We start from the raw sequence: 13449 nt of genomic DNA, 5'->3' as shown, positions 1-13449 counted from the left end.
GGCGAAATTTACAAATTGTCCCTTTTTCTGTTGTGGGTCCTCTTGGAGGATAGGATAAAGGGGCACATTAGTACGACGATATCTTGACGTTTGGGAGAACTGTGGAGGAGGCGGCGGGGGGGGGGGGGGGGTGGGAGGGGGGGGGAGACGTAAAGGTGAGTCTCAGGCTTTGTTTGTTGTTTATCTTTACACTTTCTTAGAGTTTGTTTCCTCCTTTGTTTCCTTGTTTAGTGGTTTCTGGCTCGATTGTATCTGTGATGTATAGAGGGGGAGGAGGGTGGGGGGAGGGGGGGGTGTTAGATCCTGTGTAAAGCATTTATTTTGTTTACGTTTTTTTACGAAACCTGTACATCTTTCATTAGTGTTGTTGGGCTTTATTATAAAGTTCATGAGCTCCGGAGCACACTACGAGGTTGTTTATAACAATAATAACCTTTCGCTGTGATGTTTGCAAACTCGTAAACTGTGTACTGTAAATACAGTCGCTATCATCAAGGATGTAAAGGTTTCGTAAGTGGTTGTGTAAAGGCTTGATGAATCCTGTCTCTGGTTTATGCCGAGTCTGTCTGTCTGTACCGTCTCTCTTGATGGACAGCTTCGATGACTCGATAGGCTTTATATATATATATATATATATATATATATATATATATATATATATATATATATATATATATATATATATATATATATATATATATATATATATATATAATAAGGCCTCACGTTGCAGCCTCCTCGCGTGATTTGCCATAACGTACAAAATAAGGGGTACTAAGACGCACGAACACCAACCACCTAACCTATGATTACAAAACAAGGGGCATGTGAGAGCCCCTTAACGTTGGTGCCCCTTAGCGTACACAATTGAGAGGACGTGTTGCTAATAGACCCCCATTGACACTATCATAATGATCTCCTATACCCATTAAGCACATTTAATGCTCTTTAATTCCCACATTATGGCCTCACTGGAAATAGCACTCCCTTACGACCCAATTCATCAGTGCCATACAAAGTGGCGTGTTTAATAACCAGTGGAACATGCATCACTCTTTCCGGTGGGAGGATGGTGATGAATAGCCAAGACTCCTTCTCTAGTCTGGTGAATACTGGGCGAGTCTCTGATACCTGCTTGATGGGGTTCTGGGAGTTCTTCTACTCCCCAAGCCCGGCCCGAGGCCAGGCTTGACTTGTGAGAGTTTGGTCCGCCAGGCTGTTGCTTGGAGCGACCCGCAGGCCCACATACCCACCACAGCCAGGTTGGTCCGGCACTCCTTGGAGAAAACTATCTTGTTTCCTCTTGAAAATGTCCACGGTTGTTCCGGCAATATTTCTTATGCTCGCTGGGAGGGTGTTGAACAACCGTGAACCTCTGATGTTTATACAGTGTTCTCTGATTGTGCCTATGGCACCTCTGCTCTTCACTGGTTCTGTTCTGCATTTTCTTCCATGTCGTTCGCTCCAGTACGTTGTTATTTTACTGTGTAGATTTGGGACCTGGCCCTCCAGTATTTTCCATGTGTATATTATTTAGTATCTCTCTCGTCTCCTTTCTAGTGAGTACATTTGGAGAGCTTTGAGACGGTCCCAATAATTTAGGTGTTTTATCGATAACATTACAGCATTAAACTAACCTGGAAATAGCTCTCCCCCAGAGAACTACCGAGATTCAGTGACAAACCATCGCTCAGGCAGGAGACAGCAGAAACAGGAGCCTAACTAGGAGAACGCAGACGACACTACAGAGGAAGGCAAAAGATTTGCTTAAGTAGATACGAAAATCCCAACCAAGAAAATATAATTTAAATACTTAGATGTAAGAAATAGCGCAGAAGTTGAAGGATAACACCAGACCGAAGAAATGTAGTTGGAACAGCTTTACAAGATTCCAAAATTCCAAAATATTAATTTAATGTAAGCAAATTCAAAATAAAGAAAAACTCACACCTGTATGGGACCTTTATTTACAAGTAAAGGTTCATACAGAGACCATAGCGGCAAGAGTGCTCAGTATAATATGGAGCAAGAGCCTGGATACAGGGGGAGATGCCAGCTTAAATCAGCAGATATAACTCCACTACACAAGGGGGGTAGTAAAGCCTCGGGCAAAAACGATAGATCAGTCGCCCTAACATCACATACAACAATTATTGAAAGTGTAACAATTATGAGTCAAATCTTCAGTTTTATGGAAACCAATGAACTCCACAACTGGGTTCGATCCCAGGCGCCGGCGAGAAACAATGGGTAATGTTTCTTTCACCCTATGCCCCTGTTACCTAGCAGTAAAATAGGTACCTGGGTGTTAGTCAGCTGTCACGGGCTGCTTCCTGGGGGTGGAGGCCTGGTCGAGGACCGGGCCGCGGGGACACTAAAGCCCCGAAATCATCTCAAGATAACCTCAAGATAACCTCAAGATAACCTCAAGAAGATCCCCCAGTCAGCATGGACTTAGAGCGGGAAGATTCCATCTTTAGCAATTACTCAACCACTATGAAAGAATACCCCATACCCATACCCTGTGCAGTGCTGGAAAGGGTTATAGATGCACATAATAGGCTCAGGAACTGAACCTCGTAGTTCATTTAGATAATCAAAATGCAGATGTTTAATACACAGACTTTGTAAAGGCATTTGATAAGTGCGACCGTGGCGTGATGAACCATTAAATAAGGTCAATGGGAATAATGGGTAAAATGGAGCGATGGATTGTTCAATATCCTGTCACAGGTGACGATCAACTGTCCATCAACCACAGTTGGAAGCTCTGTACCCCAGGGCACAGTCCTTACATCACTGCTCTGTACCCCAGGGCACAGTCCTTGCACCACTGCTCTGTACCCCAGGGCACAGTCCTTACATCACTGCTCTGTACCCCAGGGCACAGTCCTCGCACCATTGCTCTGTACCCCAGGGCACAGTCCTTGCACCACAGCTCTGTACCCCAGGGCACAGTCCTTACACCACTGGTCTGTACCCCAGGGCACAGTCCTTACATCACTGCTCTGTAACCCAGGGCACAGTCCTTGCACCACTGCTCTGTACCCCAGGGCACAGTCCTTGCACCACTGCTCTGTACCCCAGGGCACAGTCCTCGCACCACTGCTCTGTACCCCAGGGCACAGTCCTTGCACCACTGCTCTGTACCCCAGGGCACAATCCTTGCACCACAGCTCTTTCCTTTCTTTTACTGGATATAGACATAAATACAAGCCACAGCTTCGTGTCATCCGTTGCTGACCATACCAAAAATCAGCATGAAAATTACATGTGTAGAAGAGTGAAAAAACTACAACGCCGTATCAATAAAGTTTTTCAATTCGGCAACTGAAAATAACTTGCTGTTTAACAGTGATACAGCTTCAGATACCTGGGTATGGTAAAACTGAAGATCTTAAACGAAATGCAGGGTATAAGAGAAGCGATCTCCCAGTAGTAGGACAATCATCATGTAAAGGATCTGGGAATAATAACAGATGGCCTAATGGTTAGTGAACAGACAATACTGCTTTCAGAGCAGGAGAGATTGTTGAAATAGAGGCAATACAGAGAACATATACGGCACGCGTAGACCAGATAAAACACCTAAATTATTGGGATCGTCTCAAAGCTCTCCAAATGTACTCACTAGAAAGGAGACGAGAGAGATACCAAATAATATACACGTGGAAAATACTGGAGGGCCAGGTCCCAAATCTACACAGTAAAATACCAACGTACTGGAGTAAATGATATGGACGAAAATGCTGAATAGAACCAGTGAAGAGCAGAGGTGCCATAGGCACAATCAGAGAACACTGTATAAACATCAGGGGTCCGCGGTTGTTCAACAGTCCTCCCAGCGAGCATAGAAATATTGCCGGAACAACCGTGGACATCTTCAAGAGGAAACTGGATAGTTTTCTAAATGGAGTGCCGGACTAACAGGGCTGTGGTGGGTATGTGGCCCTGCGGGCCGCTCCAAGCAACAGCCTGGTGGACCAAACTCTCAAAAGTCAAGCCTGGCCTCGGGCCGGGCTTGGGGAGTAGAAGAACTCCCAGAACCCTATCTACCAGGTAATACCATACACCTTAACACTATGTTCACCACCCCATCACCATCATTACCATCCTAATCACCATCATTACCATCCTAATCACCACCATTACCATTCCTAATCACCACCATTACCATCCTAATCACCATCATCCTATTCACCATCCTCCTCCTCATCACCATCCTCCTCCTCATCACCATCCTCCTCTTCATCACCATCCCCTCCTCATTACCATCCTAATCACCACCATTACAATCCTAATCACATCATCCTATTCACCATCCTCCCTCATCACCATCCTCCTCTTCATCACCATCCCCCTCCTCATCACCATCCCCTCCTCATCACCATCCTCCTCCTCATCACCATCCTCCTCCTCATCACCATCCTCCTCCCTCATCACCATCCTCCTCCTCATCACCATCCCCCTCCTCATTCACCATCCTCCTCCTCATCACCATCCTCCTCCTCATCACCATCCCCCCTCACCATCCTCCACACCACCACCACCGTCACCATCCTCCACACCACCACCACCGTCACCATCCTCCACACACCACCACCGGTCACCATCCTCCACACCACCACCCCCGGTCAACCATCCTCCACACCACCACCACCGTCACCATCCTCCACACCACCACCACCGTCACCATCCTCCACACCACCACCACCGTCACCATCCTCACACCTCATCACCATCCTCCTCCTCATCACCATCCTCCATCCTCATCACCATCCTCCTCTCATCACCATCCACCACTCGTCACCATCCCCTCCTACATCACCATCCACCGTCACCATCCTCCACACCACCACCACCCGTCACCATCCTCCACACCACCACCACCGTCACCATCCTCCACACCACCACCACCACCGTCACCATCTTGGCCATGACTTACTTCTTAATAATCGCTCACCTTGAGACACCTGACTCGTCTTCCGTGTGTCCTCGCCCAGTTGTACTGGCGGGGGTTGAGCTCCAGCTCTCTGGTCCCGCCTCTCACCTCTTCTACCCAGGTTGCTGAGCCTATTGGGCTCTTATCGTGTCTACAGTTGAGACTCAGTATGGTGCGTGTGTGTGTTCTCACCTAGTTGTGTTTGCGGGGGTTGAGCTCTGGCTCTTTGGTCCCGCCTCTCAACCGTCAATCAACAGGTAGAACGTGTGTGCGTGTGTGTGTACGTGTACGTGTAGGGGGGGGGAGGGCTGGGGGGAGGGCTGGGGGGAGGGCTGGGGGGGGGGTAGAGAAGGAGGTCGTTTAACAATGCCCTTCTCGTCCAATTGGCAATTCCTTCCACATTGTGTTCGCGTACCTAAACTATGGCGCAATGAGGCTCCATTGGCACCTAAGTTTACCGCGGTACCCATGCCATTGATAACGTAGTTTACCGAGGTAGCCATGCCATTGATACCGTAGTTTACCGCGGTACCCATGCCATTGATACCGTAGTTTACCGAGGTACCCATGCCATTGATACCGTAGTTTACCGAGGTAGCCATGCCATTGATACCGTAGTTTACCGCGGTACCCATGCCATTGGCACCTAAGTTTACCGCGGTACCCATGCCATTGGCACCTAAGTTTACCGCGGTACCCATGCCATTGGCACCTACGTTTACCGCGGTACCCATGCCATTGGCACCTAAGTTTACCGCGGTACCCATGCCATTGATACCGTAGTTTACCGAGGTAGCCATGCCATTGGTGTCTTATTATAGCGAGGTCTCCAATCGTAGACCATTCCTAGAAGATGATATAGGTGTTTCGTTAGGTAGTGCTGGTTATATATTCACTGCTACATAGGACCTAAGGCAATAGGTCTAAATTGTTGAACTGAACGTTGTTTTAATGGCCGGAACACCCCTGAATACCGACCTGTCTGACAGCTTTTCCAGCTCCATAATACAGGGTACAAAACACAATCGAATGTGCCCATAGTAGGAAAACAGCATGTCAAGGATTTGGGAATAATGATGTCTGACGACCTAACGTTTAGGGAGCATAACCAAGCAAATATTGCGACAGCCAGAAAAATGATAGGATGGATTACGAGAACTTTCGTCATCAGGGATCCCATCACAATGGTTTTACTCTTCAAGTCACTTGTGTTGTCCCGTCTTGAGTACTGCTCAGTACTCACTTCCTCCTTCAGAGCAGGACATCAAGCAGGACGTCAAGGGGCGGATACACCATGTGTCATCTTTGTGAAAGTGTCGAATACACATAAGTGTCATGTATACCACATAACAAGTGCATTGTATAGTACATCAGGCACTAACCACTTGGGCTAGACGGTAGAGCGACGGTCTTGCTTCATGCAGGTCGGCGTTCAATCCCCCGACTGTCCACCAAGAGGTTGGGTACCATTCCTGCCCTCTGTCCTATCCCAAATCCTTATCCTGACCCCTTCCCAGTGCTATATAGTCGTAATGGCACACGATGGACTTGGACGGAGGCTCACCATAGCCCGTGCTTCTTGCCCCGTTCCTGTGCCAGGTAAGTTACGGGCTCACCATAGCCCGTGCTACTTGGAACTTGTTCCAAGTAGCTGAATCTATAACAACAACAACGATGAACTTAGTAGGGAGGTGTGTGGTAGCAAGGTTCTGACTGCCAGTATCCTCACCTATAACTGACATAATTGTGGCAAGGATATCCGTAATATTGCCATTATCAGTAATAATTACATGCAAAATAATAGTTTCACGGAACACAATAATAATGATGGTACTACCGCAGTGTGGTGGTGGTCACGCCTCGCCCCGGCCGCCCAAACAATGCATCACATATTGTTGGCCAAATCTCCTGCCAACGGCCAAGTAACGTGGTGCTATGAATGGTGATGGCGCCCTGGGCGTCGTGGAGCAGTCATGGCGGCTTTGTTTAGTAAACAGTTTATGAGCTCCGAAGGTCTAAGAGGTTGTTTATAACAATAATAACCTTGGCTGGGGAAGTTTCCAGGCTTGTAAAGAGTGTAATATCGTTTAACAGAGTTGAAAGATGTACAGGTTTCGTAAATATTTGATGAATCGTGGCCCTGGCCTCCTGATATAATAAGTCTTGCACTAACGTTTGGTTGAACGTACAAAAGTGGACTGTTGGACCCCACCAGACCCCACCAGGGGTCCAATATGTGAATGCGATGGGTACAATTCACATATTGTACTAATCGTTGTGTCGAGTACATGAGAAAGAAGGAAACAACCAAACTAAAGTTCCCCAGGCATGGCTTTTGGTGTATCCCACTAGTACAAAATAGGAGCTTTTGTGGATATCAACAGTACACTTTTGTATGGTAAGTCAATAGTAGCTATACGTACTATCATGTTTGGATGCGGCTGAGGGCCCAACCCGTCACGTGGATGACATATACAACTACAAAAGTTGTATTTTGATGTATTTTAAATAAGAAAAAAAGGCTTGTGCATCTTGTGGGATCATCTTGTGACCCTCCACAGGGAAGGCATTTCGTCCACTGCCTCTGAAGATGCCAAGGTGTGAATTAGCGAAACTCGACATTTGCGCCTCGTATAACACCAATACAATTTTTAAGTACGATTTTTATCTTTGTTTATTTTTTAATTTGATTTCCAAGTTAAGAAAAAGCAAATGAAATGTTGATCAAATTTGTGCTAGAATTATTGACCTAACGTTTTGGTCAAGACAGGGAGCCGGTCGGCCGAGCGGACAGCACACTGGACTTGTGATCCTGTGGTCCCGGCTTCGATCCCGGGTGCCGGCGAGAAACAATGGGCAGAGTTTCTTTCACCCTATGCCCCTGTTACCTAGCAGTAAAAATAGGTACCTGGGTGTTAGTCAGCTGTCACGGGCTGCTTCCTGGGGGTGGAGGCCTGGTCGAGGACCGGGCCGCGGGGACACTAAATCCCCGAAATCATCTCAAGATAACCTCAAGAAGACGTTGATGGATGTAACCGGATCAATACTCTGATAAAGAGTTTGTGATATTTTGAACCAAATGAAAGATTATATAGCGATATTTAATCTAAGCAAAATATGCCTTAATACTGTGTAACTTCAACAAAGTTTAGTCGATATTAAATATGTTGACGATTTCAGTTGTGTCAATTTTGTGATATATATATATAAGCTCCCCAGAAGTGGAAGACACGGAATGAGACAACTGCTTTAATGAAGGCTGCGATCATTGACACACGCATACGCGCACGCACGCACGCGCGCACACTGTCGGAAAATCCGACACTATTTAATAATATCATACAGGCAGATAATATTGCTGTGTTGTATAAACAAGTTAATCCATAGAAAATATAACTTGTAGTGGAATTTCCGTCTATAGAAAACGGGATATCATTACCACATACTATTATAAATTCACCACCTATTATGGTGGGAATTATTCTTAAATACATTAGTCTTTGGACTTTACCATCATAAAAACATCTCATATAAACTAACTTAATTATCAGAATTAAAATAGAGTAAATGTGACCCTTCTATCACTTACTGTCATCTGGACAATGTAGGCCAGTAGCGTCAGTGAGGAGGGAGTGGTCAGCCATTGTTATTGTACTTAGACCACAGAGGCTCACGGGAGCAAATACGGCTCCTGTTAATTTTACTTGGACGAAGTGTTATGGAAACCAAAGGTGTACCATCATCAACACGCTGTCAACAAATACAAGTTAAGTGTTCTGCCGTAACCCATTTATCTATCATTTATGGCCATTAATGTCATTAGATAGGGGCGAGCCGGTTAGAATATGAACTGCCTCTTAATAAAAGGTAATTAAGCCTAGGTCTTTACGGTTCAGTGTACAGTGTTTTCTCTGATATAGCTGTCATATATTAGGATTCTGGCTTTATAGCTAGCGCCCTTTTGACAGGTCAAGACGAGGAAGCATGCTTTGTGTATCAGTTACTGGGTGATGGAAGCTACCTCAAAGAGGATAATTCGGTGTCTACATCCTAGTTATATCTGGTGGACTAAGGCCTGCTGTACAATAAGATAAGGAACCTCTTCAATGTTTAACAATATATGTAGTTTAATACTGTAGTTTGATTGGCTGCATATATATAAAAATTCAATATAAACCCCCCCTAATGTGTAGAGGATCGATTTGTGAGATTATTGCAGAAATACAGTCCACTTAACATCATACAAATTGCTATCGAAGTATACAAATTAACGTAAATTTTATCAACTCGTCTATTCTAAATTCTATATAAATTCATATAAATTAAATAAATATAAATCTCACAGGTCGGTTCCCACACACACGCGCACACGCACGCACGTACGTGCGCGCACACACACACACACACACACACACACGCACACGCACACGCACACGCACGCACACTCTCACACACACGCACGCACACTCTCACACACATGCACGCACACTCTCACACACACGCACGCACACTCTCACACACACGCACGCACACTCTCACACACACGCACGCACACTCTCACACACACGCACGCACACTCTCACACACACGCACGCACACTCTCACACACACGCACGCACACTCTCACACACACGCACGCACACTCTCACACACACGCACGCACACTCTCACACACACGCACGCACACTCTCACACACATGCACGCACACTCTCACACATGCACGCACACTCTCTCACACACACACACACACACACACTCACACTCACACACACACAGTGTTGACAATGAATCATCATTTAAGGTTGTGGAGAGAACTTAGTCTATTAATTAGTAACATTGTCTATTGACGTCACCAGGAGGCGCAAATATATTTATTTATGTAGAAGATAACAAATTCGATTAACGAGAGCACAGATCATTAATATTTTTACTGTCATGTAAAGCCACTAACGCGCATGGCAAATGTCCAAACAGATGTGCTCCCCCCCCTTCCCCTCCCCCCCATCCCCTCCCCCTCCCCATCCCCTACCCCCCCATCCCCTACCCCCCCATCCCCTCCCCCCCATCCCCTCCCCCCCCCCATCCCCTCCCCCCCCCCTCCACTAGGTGAATGACGACATTTGCCTATTGCACCTGGGAGCGTTACCGTGGGAGGGGGGACAGGTGTGTTGGGATGAATGCCAGTCAAGTGAATCTTGCCCAATCGAGTCAGAGAGTCAGCTCTCTTGACTCATTAATGTGAGGATGGTGAGGGGGAGGAGATACGGAGACAAGAGATGGGGGGGGGGGTCAGAGAGGAAGCAAGAGAGCGTCGGGTAGGTGAGTCCAGCCTCCTAAAGTGACGATACATGCAGCAAGAATGTGGTGAGAAGTAGCAGTGTGTCGTGTTGGACCACCAGGACCTTGACGTTTGGGATTTCTGAATTTGCACCAATGGGGAAACTCTTTTTTTTTAATGGCAATATAAACATTAGAATCAAACCTCTCCTAGCAGGCCTAGGTCTAACGCGTTATCTTAGGCCTAATATAGCACATGTGCTATATTTAGGCCTAGGAATGTTTGATGGTTTTAGCTATATTTTTCTGGATTATAAAATTGGGAGTACAAAAAGTGAAGGGTTTAGTGGACGTCACGACATAGTGGTTCCTTCAAGCCAATAGTTACTGTCACGTCAGGAACAGGGTTGGTACTGGGTCCGTGTGTGTGCTAGCCTACCAGTGACTATTGGGGAGTGGGCTCTAGCTCCTGGTCCCCCGTCTCCTATAGTCGTTCATACCTGCCGCACTAACTGCCTCTCTCAATATTAATATTTTCTTCGACTCGACTAATTATTCACCTCCATTGATGTCCCATTGTCCTACCACTCTTTTTTGTTTTAATTTTAATTGGCTTTGTTCACTTTGTCTATTCCTCTCAGGATCTTGTATGCAGTGATCATATCCCCTCTAAGGTTGCAAGGCCGAGTTCTCTCGACCTGTGCTCATAAGTAAGGTCTCTCAATGTTGGTAGTGCAAACCTCTGAACTTTCTCAAGTTTGTGTTTATTCTGGGAGAGCCGGTCGGCCGAGCGGACAGCACACTCGACTTGTGATCCTGTGGTCCTGGGTTCGATCCCAGGCGCCGGAGAGAAACACTGGGCAGAGTTTCTTTCACCCTATGCCCCTGTTACCTAGCAGTAAAATAGGTACCTGGGAGTTAGTCAGCTGTCACGGGCTGCTTCCTGAGGGTGGAGGCCTGGTCGAGGACCGGGCCGCGGGGACACTAAAGCCCCGAAATCATCTCAAGATAACCTCAAGAAGATGCTTCACAAGGAAGTTATTGTGTTCACACGAGCTTGTGGTGCCAGTGTCATGTCTTCTCTCACCTCTTTTAATCTTATTATTCCTTGTAATCGCCTTCCTCTTAATGTAGAGTTAAATACACGTCTCTTATCTATCCTCCTTACCCATTTTCATTGCTCTACACTTAATTGGATTGAATTCCAGCAGCCATGTAGCTATCGTGAAGTTTGTCAAGGTCGCCTGAGCAGCACCCTGCAATCCTCTTCAGTTTTGACTTACAGTAACTTTGCATCATCTGCAAGCATCGACTTGTACGAGCTCACTCCCTCTTAGAGATCGTTCACATCAGTTAATAAGATCAATGGTCCTAAGATAGAGCCTTGTGGGACACCACTTTCCACACCTCTCCCGCCTGATATATTCCCTCTGACCCTTTGTTTCCTGTCTGTCAGGTACCCCTCATCTTGAGGTTATCTTGAGATGATTTCGGGGCTTTTTAGTGTCCCCGCGGCCCGGTCCTCGACCAGGCATCCACCCCCAGGAAGCAGCCCGTGACAGCTGACTAACACCCAGGTACCTATTTTACTGCTAGGTAACAGGGGCATCAGGGTGAAAGAAACTCTGCCCATTGTTTCTCGCCGGCGCCTGGGATCCAACCCGAGACCACAGGATCACAAGTCCAGCGTGCTGTCCGCTCGGCCGACCCGCTCCCTTTTCATACCCAGTCCGGTGCCTTTCTTTTTATCCCTCGCTTGCTTCTCCATCTTGTGTAATATTTCTCTTGTGAGGAGCGGTGTTAAAACCTTTCTGGCAGTCTAGGAAGATGCAGTCTATCCATCAACTTATGTTATCGTGGTGACCTTGTCATGTCTTCTGCCCGAAACGCTTTGCGTAATAGTGGCTTTAGGCATTGTATGTACTAGCTCTATCTATAAAGCCAACAAACTTTGTAAAATCTCTATGTATGTACCTTACCTAAATAAAAAATTATTAAAAAATTATTATTAATTATTAATTATTATTATTATAGTAGTCAATCACGCTGCTTGACTATGATATCCAGGCGATGAGTCACAATAACGTGGCTGAAGTATGTTGACCAGACCACACACTAGAAATTGAAGGGACGACGACGTTTCGGTCCGTCCTAGACCATTCCCAAGTCGATTGAGAATGGTCCAGGACGGACCGAAACGTCGTCGTCCCTTCAACTTCTAGTGTGTGTGGTCTGGTCAAAATTGACTATGATATCCTTCTCTCTGGTGCGGTGTTGTGTCTCTGAACATTTTCTCTCAACCAAATGTTTTTGAATCTATTTTGTTGATGAATTTGTCTAGCATTTTGCATAGTGACGACGACGTTTCGGTCCGTCCTGGACCATTCTCAAGTCGATTGGACCATTCACACAATCGACTTGAGAATGGTCCAGGACGGACCGAAACGTCGTCGTCTCTTCAATTTCTAGTGTGTGGTCTGGTCATCATACTTCAGCCACGTTATTGTGACTCATCGCCTGCATCTTGCATAGTGTGTGTTATGATACTGGTCTGTGGTTGAGTGCGTCAGGTCTCTCCTATTTCTTGAGTATTGGGTGGAGTGGTGAGTGTGTGTTAGGTACTCACCTAGTTGTTCTTGCGGGGGTTGAGCTTTGGCTCTTTGGTCCCGCCTCTCAACTGTCAATCAACTAATGTACAGGTTCCTGAGCCTATTGGGCTCTATCATGTCTACACTTGAAACTGTGTATGGAGTCAGCCTCCACCACATCACTGCCTAATGCATTCCATTTGTTAACCACTCTGACACTAAAAAAGTTCTTTCTAATATCTCTGTGGCTCATTTGGGCACTCAGTTTCCACCTGTGTCCCCTTGTGTGTGTGTACCCCTTGTGTTAAATAGCCTGTCTTTATCTACCCTATCAATTCCCTTGACAATCTTGAATGTGGTGATCATGTCCCCCCTAACTCTTCTGTCTTCCAGCGAAGTGAGGTTTAATTCCCACACACACACTTACTTCACACACTATAATTCACACACAAACTTAATGTGTGTGTGAGTGTGAGTGTGAGTGAGTGTGAGTGTGAGTGTGTGTGTACTCACCTAATTGTACTCACCTAATTGTGAGTACAATTAGGTGAGTACACACACACACTCACACTCACACTCACTCACACTCACACTCACACAGTTTGTGTGAGTGTGAGTGTGTGTGTGTGTGTGTGTGTGTG

General features: G+C 46.2%; 1 protein-coding gene across 1 annotated transcript in view; it reads left to right on the top strand.

Annotated features, from left to right (window-relative positions):
* The window catches only part of IP3K2 (Inositol 1,4,5-triphosphate kinase 2), a 391647-nt gene that overhangs the window by 184597 nt on the left and 193601 nt on the right, over nt 1–13449 (top strand). The gene's annotated exons all lie outside the window — the stretch shown is intronic.

Source organism: Procambarus clarkii, chromosome 92, assembly GCF_040958095.1.
Source record: "Procambarus clarkii isolate CNS0578487 chromosome 92, FALCON_Pclarkii_2.0, whole genome shotgun sequence".
Lineage (NCBI taxonomy): Eukaryota > Metazoa > Arthropoda > Malacostraca > Decapoda > Cambaridae > Procambarus > Procambarus clarkii.
Note: the sequence above shows the minus strand (reverse complement) of the source record. Positions and strands in the feature narration are given on the sequence as shown.